Source organism: Lissotriton helveticus, chromosome 1_1 (assembly GCF_964261635.1).
Source record: "Lissotriton helveticus chromosome 1_1, aLisHel1.1, whole genome shotgun sequence".
Lineage (NCBI taxonomy): Eukaryota > Metazoa > Chordata > Amphibia > Caudata > Salamandridae > Lissotriton > Lissotriton helveticus.
Genome location: NC_136057.1, coordinates 1555428345 through 1555446164, shown reverse-complemented (window position 1 = coordinate 1555446164; position 17820 = coordinate 1555428345).

Genomic DNA, 17820 nt, shown 5'->3' with positions numbered 1-17820 from the left:
TCGGTGGACGTACATTTTATAATTAAAATACGACAGGGCCAGTTACAATAAAATTATCTAGATATACATTTGCGGGCAAGTACCATGGGTGACGTTAATTCGAATTTTCAACAGTACAGTAATCAATAACACATCAGAACTTAATATCAATAGGGATGTCGAAATATTCAATCAATTCTCGTCCCCGCCCGCCATGTGCTTCAAAACTGCATACGTATCTCGTGATTTCAAGGTTCTGCAACCAGTACACAACAAGGAGTTACGAGTCCCATTTATTCCGGCGCCATTTTGGGCGAGGACGGGCTGGTCCAGGATATAGTCAAAATGTCTCTACCAACCATCGACTATGATGATGTTCATATGCTGTATTTATTAGAGTAACACTCATCTGCCCACATGAAATTAATTTACCACAATCTAAACATGTCATTTTAATCTTTCCAAAGTTCTTCTAAATATTTGGGACCGTTTCCCTTGCCTCTGAAGCTCTCAGTGCCACTTCTTTGATGAATGTACTAGCAGGTCAGGGGTTCTCCTCCAAATCTCTCTTTTATGCAGCACTATAATTAATTGGTGCCACCTCTCCATATGACGATGCATGGTATAGTTACCACAACTATATTTTTTTTCGGTTCCTCTGGAGAGTTCATCGTGGCAGATGAAGCGTGTAACATACCGGGCATTTACCTTTTTTTGCATGTACAGGAAAGGAAAAAAAAATCGAGCGTTCGAGTTCTTAGGTGTCCCAGGGCCATTTTAGTGGACCAGGCCCAAATCCAAAGAACAGCTATCTCACAGGCTAATGGGGCGACCCACGCCGAGTTTCAGCATTGTAGGATGACCACACAAGTACAGCAACTTGCTAGACATCACCTCGGTGCCATCCGGATCTCGGCGCCCCACTGCAGATGAAGTGCCTCTCAACTATGAAACCACCACGGTGACATCCGGATCTTGGCGCGTTGTGCTGCCTTTGGCCTATTCGCACATCGGTCCGCTACTGACGCCATCTCACAGGCTAATGGGGTGACCCACGCCGAGTTTCAGCATTGTAGGATGACCACACCAACTTGCTAGACATCACCTCGGTGCCATCCGAATCTTGGCATCTCAAAGCCTAGTGGTATCTTCCATACAGAAAATATTGTTACGCTGCCTTTGGCCCCATTCGCACATCAGTCCGCAACTTAGACATCACCTCGATGCCATCCGGATCTTGGCATCTCAGCGCCTTGTGGTGTCAGTCAGAAAATATTGTTGCGCTGCCTTTGGCCCCATTCGCACATCAGTCCGCTACTGACACCATCTCACAGGCCAATAGGGCGCCCCACGCCGACTTTTACCATTGTACGATGGCCACACCAGTGGCACAACTTCCTAGACATCACCTCGGTGCCATCCGAATCTTGGCATCTCAACGCCTAGTGGTATCTTCCATACAGAAAATCTTGTTACGCTACCTTTGGCCCCATTCGCACATCGGTCCGCAACTTAGACATCACCTCGGTGCCATCCGGATCTTGGCATCTCAGCGCCTTGTGGTGTATTCTCTTCAGAAAATATTGTTGAGCTGCCTTTGGCCCCATTCGCACATCCGTCCGCAACTTACACATCACCTCGGTGCCATCCGGATCTTGGCATCTCAGCGCCTTGTGGTGTCTTCTACTCCGAAAATATAGTAGAAAATATTGTTGCGCTGCCTTTGGCCCCATTCGCACATCGGTCCGCTACTGACGCCATCTCACAGGCCAACGGGGCGCCCCACGCCGACTTTCAACATTGTAGGATGGCCACAGAAGTGCGACAACTTACTAGACACCACCTCGGTGCCATCCGGATCTTGGTGCGTTGTGCTGCCTTCGACCTATTCGCACATCGGTCCGCTACTGACGCAAACTCACAGGCCAACGGGGCGCCCCACGCCGACTTTCAGCATTGTAGGATGGCCACACCAGTGCGGCAACTTACTAGACACCACCTCGGTGCCATCCGGATCTTGGCGCGTTGTGCTGCCTTCGGCCTATTCGCACATCGGTCCGCTACTGACGCAAACTCACAGGCCAACGGGGCGCCCCACGCCGACTTTCAGCATTGTTGGATGGCCACACCAGTGCGACAACTTACTAGACACCACCTCGGTGCCATCCGGATCTTGGCGCGTTGTGCTGCCTTCGGCCTATTCGCACATCGGTCCGCTACTGACGCAAACTCACAGGCCAACGGGGCGCCCCACGCCGACTTTCAGCATTGTAGGATGGCCACACGAGTGCTGCAACTTGCTGGACACCACCTCGGTGCCATCCAGATCTTGGCGCGTTGTGTTGCCTTCGGCCTATTCGCACATCGGTCCGCTACTGACGCCGCCTCACGTGCCAACGTATTTTCTCCTAATTTTACACCCTATGCCGCATAACAGGTCATGTGACTTGTTTATAAAACTTTTCATTGGTTCATTTTACTTTTGGTTTCCTAATGATGGAAGGCTTGATCATGTGACCTAAAAACAACACTTTTCATAGGATGAAAACTTTTTTTTTTCCCCAAACGATGAAAGCCCCACCTTGTTTCTGGATGTTTCAGACTGAAGCTGGCGTCAGCATGAAAGCACCACCATCTCGTAGCTCAGTCGTGGTCATTCCGCGAGCAATCATGGCAGCCGCTCCCCACCAGAAGCCTGCAGGAGTCGGAGCCCCCAAAACTTTTGATGAATTCTCAAGGCGGAGGGGACGCTTTCGAGAATGAGGTCCAAGACCTAGCAGACAAGCGTCCGATTTCCAAGGTGTCCCAGGGCCATTTCAGTGGACCAGGCCCAAAAAGGAAACAGCCTGCCGCCATTTTGAGAGTCCTGTGACAGCCGCCTATCGCTGCACCGCAAGAGTGGGCGCAACTCAGCTGAATTGCGGCTTTTGACACAGTGGACCAAAAACGGACGGAATGGCAACTGAAACGGTAAAGGGGCGCCCCACTACAACAGATGACACTCCACCTGGAGAGGCCCGTTCACGCCGCCTCCCCCGGGGCGCTCCACGCCGTTATTCGGAGCAGCATTGTAGGATACCAAAACCAGTGCGGCAACTTACTGGACATCACCTTGGTGCCATCGTTCTGCTGCCTTGGAACTATTCGCGCAACAGTTTGCTACTGATGACCCACCCCCGCGACGCCCCATGCCGTTATTTGCTGGGTGGCAACTTACTAGACATCACTTTCGTGTCATCTAGATTTCAACGCGTTCTGCTGCCTTGGAACTATTCGCACAACAGTTTGCTACTGATGACCCACCCCCCGCGACGCCCCACGCCGGAAATCTGGACGTTGTGCTGCGTTGGGATTATTCGCACAGCCGACCGCTACTTCGTTGTTTTTCCCTAAAAATGTTTATATGTTATTACTATTTTTGTTTTCTTGTATATATTTATAAATTATTAAAGTTTTATAATCTTACTACTTTGTCGGAGTGCTATATATTTTTAATGTGACACATAATTGTAAAAACTTTGATGTACAAACAGTCATCCCTGGAATCTTCCGCTTCAGGCTCGGTCCCCTCCCCAATCACAATACAGGATGGTTTTCAGATAATAGCAACGCTTCTGCTGTGACGAATCTCATCGAGTGTGGGCCTTGATCTACTATAACTCCTTTGAAGAGGGGTGATTCTTTACAGCTGTGGCCATAAACTACATCTGCAGGGCTAGCTGATACCCTAGGACCAGCCTGGACAATCGGACACAGAGGAAAAGGAGTGTCAGAGGGTGCGGTAGTGAATAGGGCGAAAGGGAGGTGTCGGGCGGGCACAGGGTGTGATTCTCAGGGAACAGCAGCGCAGATGGGGGAGGTTTATTACCCATGCATAAGACAGAGAGCGGGGGTGACCACTGCCTGGGGGAGATGTTTGCGAGGGTGGGGAGCCATGCTAAGGATCGACAGCGTGCACAGAGTGGGTCTGGTCAAGGCATCTAAAATGGCTGCCGTGCACGACAAAAGTGTGGCATTTGAAAAAAGACAAGATGGCGCAGACAATGTTTTTCAACACTTCCTGATTTCCTTCGAATCGAACGTTAACAGACGTTGGGGCATATTACCAAAGTTAAGCGATATTTATCCCTAACGATGCTTAGCAACGATTTTTTTACCGTCAGAAATTATCGCAGATAAACCTTGCTATTATCAAGGTTTATCGGAAATACGATAAAAAACGACCGCAATGCATTAATATCGCTGAAAACTCAGCGATATTCATGCATTACCGAGCTAATGCTCTTAGCCATGTTATCCACCTCCCATTGGATAACATGGCTAAGAACTGCTCAGGGCAGGTGGTAGCTTTTAGAGATATTCGCCCTTATCTCGAATATTTCCAAAAGTTGATAATAGGAGATAGCGATGTTAGCGACTGTTTCCAGTCGCTAACATCTTGGCATGCCCACTTTGCATGTCATTAGTGATAAATATCACTCACATGCAAAGTGGGGCCCAAGATGGTCGCTATCTTCTACTAGCCGTCGCTAACTGGTGTTAGCAACAGCTAGGTAATACACATATAATTTTATCTCCGCGAAGCGGAGCGCTGTTACAGATATATATCTTGTTTCTGAACGTTAATTTCTCAAAATGCACTGAAGCACATATATTGAGACCTAGCAAAGGCACATCGGGCTACCAGTCCCTACAATTTTGCCAAGTTTCGTGCAAATCCATTCAGCTGTTCGATCCTACCGAGAGACAAGATGGCGGCCGCTACGGACTGTTTGGAATGTTTACAGACACCGGAGAGCCAATCAGCTTCGCTTCGCAAAGCTCCGTAACGCGAAAAGTACGCGAAGCGGTGCGCTGTTACAGATATATACCTTTTTTTGAACGTTAATTTCTCAAAATCCACTGGAGCACATATATTGAGATCTAGCAAAGGCACATCGGGCTACCAGTCCCTACAATTTTGCCAAGTTTCGTGCAAATCCATTCAGCTGTTCGATTATTATTATTTTTATTTTTTTTTGCCCCGCGGGGCCCTTTTAAAACCTCCACATCAAACCTAGGGGGTGAGCGACAATGTACTATGCCCCCTTATGGTCATTTGCCCCTTCGCTTCGGCCTCCTCTTGTCTCTCGATCCTACCGAGAGACAAGATGGCGGCCGCTACGGACTGTTTGGAATGTTGACAGACGCCGGAGAACCAATCAGCTTCGCTTCACAAAGCTCCGTTGCGCGAAAAGTCCGCGAACCAGAGCGCTGCCCGGTCCGCTGTTACAGATATATATCTTTTTTTAAACGTTAATTTCTCAAAATCCACTGGAGCACATATATTGAGACCTACAAAAGGCACATCGGGCTACCAGTCCCTACAATTTTGCCAAGTTTCGTGCAAATCCATTCAGCCGTTCGGGCTAAAAGTGAGGCCAACCGCCCTATGGAAAACTCAATGTTAAAAACACGTTTTGGGACCCCCCTTTTTTCTCGCCCCCCACTGGACGAACCCCCCCCCAAATTTTCAAGGGCTGCTCAGAAACAAAATGTGCCATTTTCCTGAAAATTTCAGCCAATTCCGTCCACAAACGCCAAAGTTATTAGACATAGAATTTTCAAAAAACCCATAGAGAAAAAATCCTAACTATATATACCTACTGGCGACCGCCAGTAGGTAATATATATATATATATATATATGAAATTTACTGAAAAAACCATAGGTTATAGACCATATATAGTTAGGAATTAGCATTTAAAAAACCTTTGAAATTCACTGAAAAAACCATAGGTTTTAGGCCTTATATAGTTAGGAATTAGCATTTAAAAAACCATTGAAATTCACTGAAAAAGCATAGGTTTCAGGCCTTATATAGTTAGGAATTAACATATAAAAAACCATTGAAATTCCTCCTATATAGTTAGTTGGACTAACTATATATGGCGCACCCGCAATCCACTGCTGATGATGTCACATGTTACATCATTCATGACATGGTCAGTGACATCACTGATGACATCACTGATGACATCTCAAATGACATCACTGATGACATCATCCCGTGACTGTGTGTTTCTGTAAAGTTTAAATATGTTTTACGTATTGAAGAATGAGTGGATGTATAAGTGTCTGGATGAAGGATTTAGTAGGTGCGTGACTGACTGTATGAGTGAGTGATTAAATGTGTCTTACTGAATGCATAGGTTAGTGACTAAACTGAATGTGTGCATCAGTATGTCAGTTGTTGTGTAAGCTGCTGCATGCGTTGATCAGTAGCTATATGAGTGACTATATGGGTTATTGATTGGTTGCCCAAATATTTGTATGGGAGACTGAGTGTGTGTGTGGCTGGCTGGGAGGTGTGTGATTCTGTGCATACCTGTGTGACTCTGTGCAGATCAATGTGTACTTGTATCAGTGATTGTATAAGAGAGTAAGTATGTGTTAGTATATGTTTGAATAAGTAAGGTGTTGTGTGTATAACTATATAGATGAGGAAATGGAAGTGTGATTGATTCTTTCATGACTGACTAGGTGTGTGAGTAACTCCATGGATGAGTGGCAGTGTGTGAGTGTCTGCATAGGTGTATGAGTGCATATGATAGTGTTGCATTGATGAGTGACTGTATGTATGAGTGATTGTATGGGTGAATGAGTGGATGTGTGAGTAGACCTAGGAATCAGTGAGTGCCTATGTAGTAACTGTTATTGGTGTGTCAATAGTTGCAAGAATGGTAGTCTTTATTTAACACTGGGTGTATCAAAGCTTATATTAGAGTGTGAGGAGGTGCATCGTATTATCACATGAATGATGTACTCAGTGATGTCATCAGTGATGTCAAATGAGATGTCATCAGTGATGTCATCAGTGATGTCATTTGAGATGTCATCAGTGATGTCGTCAGTGATGTCACTGACCATGTCATGAATGATGTAATATGTGACATCATCAGCAGTGGATTGCGGGTGCGCCATATATAGTTAGTCCAACTAACTATATAGGAGGAATTTCAATGGTTTTTTATATGTTAATTCCTAACTATATAAGGCCTGAAACCTATGCTTTTTCAGTGAATTTCAATGGTTTTTTAAATGCTAATTCCTAACTATATAAGGCCTAAAACCTATGGTTTTTTCAGTAAATTTCAAAGGTTTTTTAAATGCTAATTCTTAACTATATATGGTCTATAACCTATGGTTTTTTCAGTTAATTTCATTGGTTTTTTAAAAGCTAATATCTATAGCTGTAAAATATATTCTTTATTACGTGACGTATCACGTAGCCACGTGAGACGCCTCATGGGTGAAAGAAATCTCATCAGACGCGTTTCGGGCACGTCCGTGCCCTTGCTCACTGTGTGTGTGTGTGTGTGTGTGGAGGGTCAGTTAGCCTTACTGTGAATGGTATTAGGACAGGTATGTTTTGGCTCCGGTGTTTACTTTGACAGACTGGTGTACTTCATACCTGAAATTATAGTCCGTTACCTAGGTCACTCAAATACGTGTCCATTGTGCTTCCTTCTATATATTGCTTAGTGAGAGGATCCAAAATTTCATGTGGCTCAGCCACTGCTCCCAAAATCAGTTTCCACCCTGTGATGATAATCTCCCATTATTTTACCCGTATATTTACATGTCCGCCTCTTACGTTTGTGCAGAAGACGCCTGTAGTTCGTATTAGACCAGTGAGGGGATTGTTAGGCCCTGTTGTAGTGGTATTACAGATGTATGTGTGATGTACTGAAGCAGAGGATGCAGTGCATAGACAACAAGTATGGGGGCTGGGCTCCGGGGTGCACTGCTGGAGGATTAACAGCATTATCAGTTCTGGAACGGTCTTGTTCAAACTGTAAATGTAAAACTGAAAGAGTGTGAACGTCACTCACAGTAGACCCCGCCCACTTCAACCACTGAAGACTCTATTGGAAACTATTGCAGCCCTGTTATGTTATGTAAAATTTGTTGACGCCTCTGTATGGAGGCAGTGCAGTTGAGAAATGATTTATTTCCTGCAGTTTTAAATAGCGCAAACTCGACCCGAAGGTATCGGAGCGCTTTTCATGAGCACAAGGTACATGACGCAATTACGCATTCATTTTTGGTAGGCACGGGGAGTTAAGTGATTTGCCCAGAATCACAGGATGTTGAGCGGACGCCGAGACTCGAACCTGGTTCCCAGCGCAAAGGTCGGCAGCTCAGCCCGTTGCGCCACATCCTCCCCCTTGTTGAGTATTTCAGACCTGACAGATGTGGTAATTTGTGTATTACAAATACAGGCATGTGTGCGAATGAAGGCTGTGCAGCCGAGTATGGACTGCCGACCTGCCGTTGATGCTCGGTGCCTGGGTGTGTGTGCCACAGCTAGGTCTGTGTTAGAGGCCCTGCTGTTGGTGTTTATTACAGGTCTGTGTATGACGTGCTAAGGCTACATTGCAGTAGATTACAGAACTGCACGTGGTGTGCGCAGGGTTCGCCATCGGCCACTCCTAGAGAGCAGGGCTTGGTTTGAAAAGCGCCCTGTGTGCCACATGCCGGGGCTGCTGCCGGTCTCACCGAGGCGCTACATTCCCGCCCCTTGCCCTCTCCCCCTGTGGAGGTCACGGGTCTTTCATAGCTATCAGGGAAGAGCCGGGCTGCTGAGTGCGTCCCTCGGGACCACCGATGCAGGCACGGGGGCTGCCTGAAGGAACCTGCATTTATTTGGGGTATACAGTGGCAGCAGGGCACTGGGCTCTGCCTATTCTGTGAACACAAGTGCAACGTTTCAGAGCAGTTCACCAGATGAGCGCGAGGCAAGGCCTAGGTTACACACACTTTGTACCAATGCAGTGCCCAGGGAAAACGACATTTGCTGTGATCCAACGGTGCCAACAGTGCATTTTCGCATCGGTGGGTCCATTCGGATGCAAGGGATGGTGCATCATTTCTCTGTACAGGAACACCCTTCCCTATTCCTGTACACTATCATTTTCAGTGTGATTTCTGATTCAATTTTTATGCGTCATTTGTTGTATTCTCTCATTGCTACCTTTAAGCTTTTCTAATCCCTTGCCTCCTGCCTCATGTTTGATTTTCCTGGCAATTCCCTTCCTCTACAAATCCGGTCTCTTCCTCCTCATTTCTGTGTTCTGCCTCCATATTTCCCTTCTGTACCCCCTCAATAACCTCTCTCCTACACTGGCCCTGGAATAGAGGTGGCCAGGCCAAGCAAGACTTGCCGACTCGAGCCAAATGTCTGTCTCTGGCCCGGCCCTCATCCCAAGGAGACGTGCAAGCCAAAATAGAGCCGAGCCAAGCACCCCAGACACTGCCCTTACAGCTCCCTAATGCAGTTTATAAACATTCTAGTCTCAGGACTGGTTACGTTAAAGGTGCTTGTTTGATGTGAGTGGGTATGTCAGACCCTGAGCTGCAGGTTGCACGTTTCTCAATGACGGCTGGTCACTGGTGAGCAGCCTCTCCCAGCCTCTGCGGGATGAGAGAGTGCTCTGTTTTTCTTATCCATTGCTGGCAGTGAGGTCCGGCCGGTCCCAGCACTTCCGGGTCGTCGCGGGCAGCGCGGCGGCCCGATTTCAGGCAGGCAGGCGGGGACAAAAACGAGGTGGGCACTCAGCCGCAGACAACGCTTCTCTTACAGGTGGTAGGGCTCCCTCCCATCACGGGAGCCCTGCAGAGTCAGCCGCCATCTTCCTTCTTCCCCCTCGCGGCGGGGGCAGGGCATTTCCAGCCGGCCGCGCTGGGATTGGCCAGCCGGTCCCAGCACTTCCGGGTCGCCGCGGGCAGCGCGGCGGCCCGATTTCAGGCAGGCAGGCGGGGACTGTGCGCGCACGGGTGCGCGCCAATAGATATATAATTGATTTTAAATGCAATTTCCTCAGCAAATACTGGACGGATTTAGACCATTTAAAGAAAAGCGTAATCTGCGAACCAGTCTCTTCCATTTTACCAAATTTCAAATAATTCTGTTCAGCCGTTCGGGCTGTAGCCGTGTCTAAAGGTCCTATGGAAATTTGCATGGGGAAAACACGTTTTGGGACCCCCCTTTTATCTCAGCCCCCACTTGACGAACCCCCCTCAAACTTTCAGGGAAGGAGCGGAGCGTAACGGGCCATCTTCTTTGAGAAATTCACGTAGATTCATTAACCGACGCCAAAGTTATTCCCAATAGAATGTTGTGGATTTCCTATGGAAACTAGGTCCTAACTATATATACCTACTGGCGACCGCCAGTAGGTAATATATATATATATATATATATATATATATATATATATATATATATTACCTACTGGCGGTCGCCAGTAGGTATATATAGTTAGGATTTTTTCTCTATGGGTTTTTTGAAAATTCTATGTCTAATAACTTTGGCGTTTGTGGACGGAATTGGCTGAAATTTTCAGGAAAATGGCACATTTTGTTTCTGAGCAGCCCTTGAAAATTTGGGGGGGTTCGTCAAGGGGGGGCCGAGAAAAAAGGGGGGTCCCAAAACGTGTTTTTAACATTGAGTTTTCCATAGGGCGGTTGGCCTCACTTTTAGCCCGAACGGCTGAATGGATTTGCACAAAACTTGGCAAAATTGTAGGGACTGGTAGCCCGATGTGCCTTTTGTAGGTCTCAATATATGTGCTCCAGTGGATTTTGAGAAATTAACGTTTAAAAAAAGATATATATCTGTAACAGCGGACCGGGCAGCGCACTGGTTCGCGGACTTTTCGCGCAACGGAGCTTTGTGAAGCGAAGCTGATTGGTTCTCCGGCGTCTGTCAACATTCCAAACAGTCCGTAGCGGCCGCCATCTTGTCTCTCGGTAGGATCGAGAGACAAGAGGAGGTCAAAACAAAGGGGGAAATAACTATAAGGGGGCATAGTAGATCCTCGCTGACCCCCTAGGTTTGATGTGGAGGTTTTAAAAGGGCCCCGCGGGGCAAAGAAAAAACAAAATAATAATAATCGAACGGCTGAATGGATTTGCACGAAACTTGGCAAAATATTAGGGACTGGTAGCCCGATGTGCCTTTGCTAGGTCTCAATATATGTGCTCCAGTGGATTTTGAGAAATTAACGTTCAAAAAAAGATATATATCTGTAACAGCGCTCCGCTTCGCGTACTTTTCGCGTTACGGAGCTTTGCGAAGCTGATTGGTTCTCCGGCGTCTGTCAACATTCCAAACAGTCCGTAGCGGCCGCCATCTTGTCCCTCGGTAGGATTGAGAGACAAGAGGAGGCCAAAGCGAAGGGGGAAATGACCATAAGGGGGCATAGTAGATCCTTCCTGACCTCTTAGGTTTGATGTACCATTTTGCCAAGTTTGGTGTAATTCCGTTCAGCCATTCAGGCTGTAGACGTATGTAAATGTCCTATGGAAAATTGCATGGGGAAAACACATTTGAAAGTGTTGAAATTTAGAACCAATTAAAATGTTACTTTGGTTTTGTATTTGTGTGTGATGAAAGTTAATTGGTTATGTATATATGTCAAATGAGAGGAAACCACAGCCATTTTGTGATACTACTGTCTGAGGTACATTTGTGAGGAATTTTTGGTGGTGAATTTCTGGTGTTTGATTTACACAGTACTAACACTTCTGCTACTTTTAAAAAGGTGAGTTGTTAATTTGTAAGGGGAACTATGTTGTACACTTGAAGATAATTTGAAAAATGTTTTCTGTTATTTATTTGCAGTCCTTCTGTTATACTAAATACTTGATAAAGTTAGTTTTATATTATGTATTACTAAAAACGATAAATGAAAGTGATTATTTTTTTCTGCAATTTACAGCAAGCAATTTCAAAATAAAATGGCTCACAATGAAGAGACCGTGGCAATTTCTTTTGAATTGTCCAACACATTGCTTGAAATTGAGAGCACCAATAATGAAATATTGTCACAAGGAGGACATGACTTGTATGATTCCATTAGATTGATTGAAATGGACAGCACCAAGAATGAAATATTGTCACAAGGAGATGACTTGAATGATTCCACTACATTGATTGAAATTGAGAGCACCAATAATGAAATATTGTCACAAGGAGGAGATGGCTTGTATGATTCCATTAGATTGATTGAAATGGACAGCACCAATAATGAAATATTGTCACAAGGAGGAGATGACTTGAATGATTCCACTACATTGATTGAAATTGAGAGCACCAATAATGAAATATTGTCACGAGGAGATGACTTGAATGATTCCACTACATTGATTGAAATTGACAGCACCAAAATTGAAATATTGTCACAAGGAGGAGATGACTTGAATGATTTTTTTGATCAATCTCTTGATGGCGAATTTATCGAGTGTTTTGAGACCATAGAGTTACAAGAATCATCATTGGAGACTTTTAATGAGGACATTGCTGATGAGGACATGTTACTAGTTCTTTCAAATTTAGAAAATTCTGAAGAATAAATTTATATTTAGAAATCAAAAATTGTTTGAGACATTATTCATTTTTATTTTTAATTTATGAGGTTGTAGCGAAGTGATTGTAGTATAAAATGAGACTTATAGTATAGAGTGCAACATTTTTATGTTACATGGTAAGTTTACTCATATTTACTTCCCTTCTGCCACTATATTATCTCCAATGTGTATTTGACATGTCTTCTTCATCTCCGGCCTCCTTTCTCTCACTGTGTGTCTCCGATGCATCTTATCGCTGGTATTTTGTGTAATTACAGAAGAGAGTAAAATAAAATAGTTCGGAACGTGAAAAGGGGGCAAAGTAGAGTACTCCTCACCCCCTAGGCCTTTTTAGGCGGTCCCAAAAGGATCAGTTTCTGCTTTCCTGAGAGATTATGGTATGAGTTCCATATACCACAATAACTTGCATTACAACATGCAAGATATCTATCTCCTATTACCAACTTTTGGAGATATTCGCGCTAAGCGCGAATATCTCCAAAAAGTAACACCTGCCCTGAGCAGTTCTTAGCCATGTTATCCAATGGGAGGTGGATAACATGGCTAAGAGCATTAGCTCGGTAATGCACGAATATCGCTGAGTTTTTAGCGATATTCATGCATTGCGGCCGTTTATTATCGCATTTGCGATAAACCTTGATAATAGTAAGGTTTATCTTCGATAATTTCTGACGATGCTTAGTGGTAAAAAATTGGTTGGTAAGCATCGTTAGCGATAAATATCGCTTAACTTTGGTAATATGCCCCAACGTCTGTTAACGTTCGATTCGAAGGAAATGAGGAAGTGTTGAAAAACATTGTCTGCGCCATCTTGCCTTTTTTGAAATGCCACACTTTTGTCGTGCACGGCAGCCATTTTAGGTGTCTTGACCAGACCCACTCTCTGCACGCTGTCGATTCGTAGCATGGCTCCTCACCCACGCAAGCATCTTCCCTAGGCACTGGTCACCACCGCTCTCTGTCTTATGCATGGGCAATAAACCTCCCCCCATCTGCGCTGCTCTTCCCTTAGAATCACACTCTGTGCCCGCCCGACACCTCCCTTTCGCCCTATTCACTACCGCACCCTCTGACACTCCTCTTTCTCTGTGTCCGATTGTCCAGGCTATCAGCTAGCCCTGCAGATGTAGTTTATGGCCCCAGCTGTAAAGAATCACCCCTCTTCAAAGGAGTTATAGTAGATCAAGGCCCACACTCGATGAGATCCGTCACACCACACGTGTTCCTACTATCTGAAAACCATCCTGTATTGTGATTGGGGAGGGGACCGAGCCTGAAGCGGAAGATTCCAGGAATGACTCTTTGTACATCAAAGTTTTTACAATTATGTGTCACATTAAAAATATATAGCACTCCAACAAAGTAGTAGGAATATAAAACTTTAATAACATATAAATATATACAACAAAACAAAAACAGTAAAAACATTTAAACAACGAAGAGACCGTGGCAATTTCTTTTTAATTATCCAATAGATCTATTGAAATTGACAGCACCAATAATGAAATATTCTTGTCAGTAGCGGTCTGTTGTGCGAATAGTTCCAAGGCAGCAGAACGCGCTGAAATCTAGATGGCACGAAAGTGATGTCTAGTAAGTTGCCGCCCAGCAAAAAACGGCGTGGGGCGCCGCGGGGGTGAGTGAGTCCAGTAGGCACCACAGCTATTCTTACCGGCATTGCAGAATTACTGCTGGGGACAATGCCTGTGCTGTAGCAGGGTCACAGCAGAAACAAAAAGGATTCTGTTGAAGATGTTGTTGGTTTTCAATTTGAAAACAGTTCTGGTGTCAACTGCTATGCTAATGTAGTGGTTAATGTTTTGTTTTCTCTAGAAAATGTAAAAGAGGGGGAGGCAGTCCAAAGTTCCGTTAAAAGGGCAAAGGAAAGGATCGGTGGTTTGAACTATCAGTCAAAAAGGGGAGGGGGTGCAATAATTTTTCCTACCGGGTCACACTGTGCTTTCACCGGAAGTGAGGTCTGCAGGATTCTAGTAATTCAAAGTGAGGCTGGCGCCAGTATGGGAGCGCCGACGTCCCGCGGATACAGTTTCGTCACTCCACGGGCGATCATGGCAGTCATTCCCCATCGGGGGTCGGAGACTCCCGCGGCTCCTCTAGAATCTTCAAGGTCGTGGAGGACTACGGTGGTGGAGTCAACCAGTGACCGGGCCATTTCTTTATGCTGGGCCCGCTCTTGCCAGGTCGACCGCCATTTTGAGAGTTCGGCAGCTACCGGCGATCGCGGGGTCACATGAGCGGACGGGCTCCACCCTGCCGGGCGAGACGTTGCAGCATGGCCACAGTGGAAGAACCGTTTTCCGGGCGCCTGGAGCGCTGAGGGTGCAGCTGGGAAGTCTCCACCTGGGGAGGCGGAGGAGGCCTGTTCGCACCGTCTCTCCCTCCCAGTGCACCCCACGGCGTCTCGCTTGAGATTTGTTATGGCCGGACCAGGCGATGAGGACGAGGGGGGGGTCGGAGGCATGTGCAAGACATCCCCCCCCAGTGTTGTCGCAGCCATTATAAAAGAAAGAAGTGTCCCGTCCGTCTTCGGGCCGGGCTTCCGGTGGATGTCGGCCGGACGCCCCTGGCTCTGGCCCCATGAACGGGTTTCTTGGTTTATCGGCTGCAGCCGGATCCCGTCGGCCTCGGCCCCCCGACCGTTGGTGGTCGGACCGGAAGAGCATGTGGCGGGACTACCTGCAACTCTCAAGGGCCACCGCGGCCGGACTGGGAGAGAGAGGGGAGGGTCGAGGAGACATTCCCCCCCCCTGCAACTGTTCAGCGTTGTAAAGGCAATCTCCTGGCCGGGTCCCGCTGGCCTCGGCCTCTCCTTCGGCTACACCCTACGTTAGGATCTCCTGGCCGAGGCGTGGCAGCAGGACCTGCCTTATATGGGCTGCTCCCGGCTGGGCGTAGCCGGAACCCTGCCCCACCTTGGAAGTTTCCAGAGTGGGGGTGGATGTTCTACTGACTTGCATTTTCCCTAGTCTATCGATTTTTTTGGCGTGGCAGGCGGTGGGACAGCGAGGGGTGATTTGGTTTCTCTTACTGTTTTTCTGGTCTCTCACCACTGGCATATTTTAACGTTTTCTTGTTTCTAGGACATTAATAGGTTTTATCATTACGTTATGTTATCGTTTCTTTGTTCGTTGTTTAATAAAAGTTCATGTTCATCAGTGGCCTACTGATTTTCGTTTTCCTATTTTTTTCTTTCCAGGTTGTTTCATGGTAAAGTTTCTGTTAACAGGATACAGTGATCACTTCGTTATTATTGCATATGTCCTTTTCACTAGGGGTGCTCTCTGGTCGGGCCAGATGACGTATCTCTAGTAAATGGTCCGGGTGAAAAAGGTGCATCAATCAGTGGGGAGTAGATAGGCATGACAGATTACAACGGGGGAGAACGGTCCGCATTACGTACCCTTTCACTACTTGCAAAGATTTTCCTACGTTTATTTGCAAACAGGGAATACCTCCAAAAAGAACTAATTCCCAAACAGTCAATGTTCGGACAATCAATCAATCAATGAGGAATGAAATAGGTACGACGTGTTAAAGGCTTGCGTTACCTACCCTTCACTATCTGCAAAGGGAGATAGAATATTCCTATTCTTCCTCGTTTGCAGGTAGAGAAGATCCTTAAGAGAATTAACTTCGAACAATTCAATGCTCGATTGAAACAATCAACAAGGGGTACTGTGAACACAAATGAACGCCGCTTATATACATACGCATTGCTATTTTCAACAGGTTGTTCCTAATGTTTCTATTTTAGCGAGGTCAAAAGAGATCCCATTAGTGGCCTACTGATTTTGCTCGATTCCTTTTGTTTTTTTACACGATTTTTCGCTATCTGCAAAGACTAAACAGAGTATTGCGACTCTGTGCTTGTTTGTAAATAGAGAATGAACCAAAGAGAACAATCAATCAAATGGAGAGAGAAGCAGGCACGACGGATTACAAAGGGGGCAAAGGGCTGCGTTAACTACCCTTCACTATCTGCAAAGAGAGAGTACTCCTAATAGAAATGAGGGGTGGGGGGCAGCAATCAAAGCAGATCAGTGTGCATAAACACGAAAATGTTTTTACTTACCACATACTTGACATTCGACAGCTTATGATATTTGCTATTAAAAAACCATTGAAATTCACTGAAAAAACCATAGGTTATAGACCATATATAGTTAGGAATTAGCATTTACAAAACCTTGAAAATTCACTGAAAAAACCATAGGTTATAGACCATATATAGTTAGGAATTAGCATTTACAAAACCTTGAAAATTCACTGAAAAAACCATAGGTTATAGACCATATATAGTTAGGAATTAGCATTTAAAAAACCTTATTTTACTCACACAAAACCATTGAAATTCCATATATAGTTAGTTGCACTAACTATATATCGCGCACCCGCAATCCACTGCTGATGATGTCACATATTACATCATTCATGACATGGTCAGTGACATCACTGATGACATCACTGATGACATCTCAAATGACATCACTGATGACATCACTGATGACATCTCATTTGACATCAATGACCACATCACTGATGATATCATTCATGTGACAATACAATGCATCTCCTCACACTTTAATATAACCTCTGTTACACCCAGTGTTAAATACAGAGTATAATTTTTGAAACCATTGACACACCAATACTAGTTACTACATACGCACTCAGTGATTCCTATGTTTACACACACATTCACTCATTTACCCATACAATCATTCATACATACAATCACTCATCTTTACAACACTATCATATGCACTCATACACCTATACAGACTCTCACACTCTGTCACTCATCCATGGAGTTACTCACACACCTAGTCAGTCCTGTAAAGAATCAATCACACTTCCATTTTCTAATCTATACAGTTAAACATAGAGCACCTTACATTTTGAAACATATACTAACACATAATTACTCTCTTATACAATCATTGATACAAGTACACATTGATCTGCACAGAGTCACACACCTCCCAGCCAGCCACACACACACTCAGTCTCCCATACAAATACTTGGGCAATCAATCAATAACCCATATAGTTACTCATATAGCTACTGATCAACACATGCAGCAGTTTACAGAACAACAGACATAATGATGCACAAATTAAGACAGTTTAGTCACTAACCCATGCACTCAGTGAGACACATTTAATCACTCACTCATACAGTCAGTCACGCACCTACTAAACCCTTCATCCAGACACTTCTACATCTACTCATTCTTCAATATGTAAAACATATTTAAACTTTTCAGAAACACACAGTCACTGGATGATGTCATCAGTGATGTCACTGACCATGTCATGAATGATGTAATATGTGACATCATCAGCAGTGGATTGCGGGTGCGCGATATATAGTTAGTGCAACTAACTATATATGGAATTTCAATG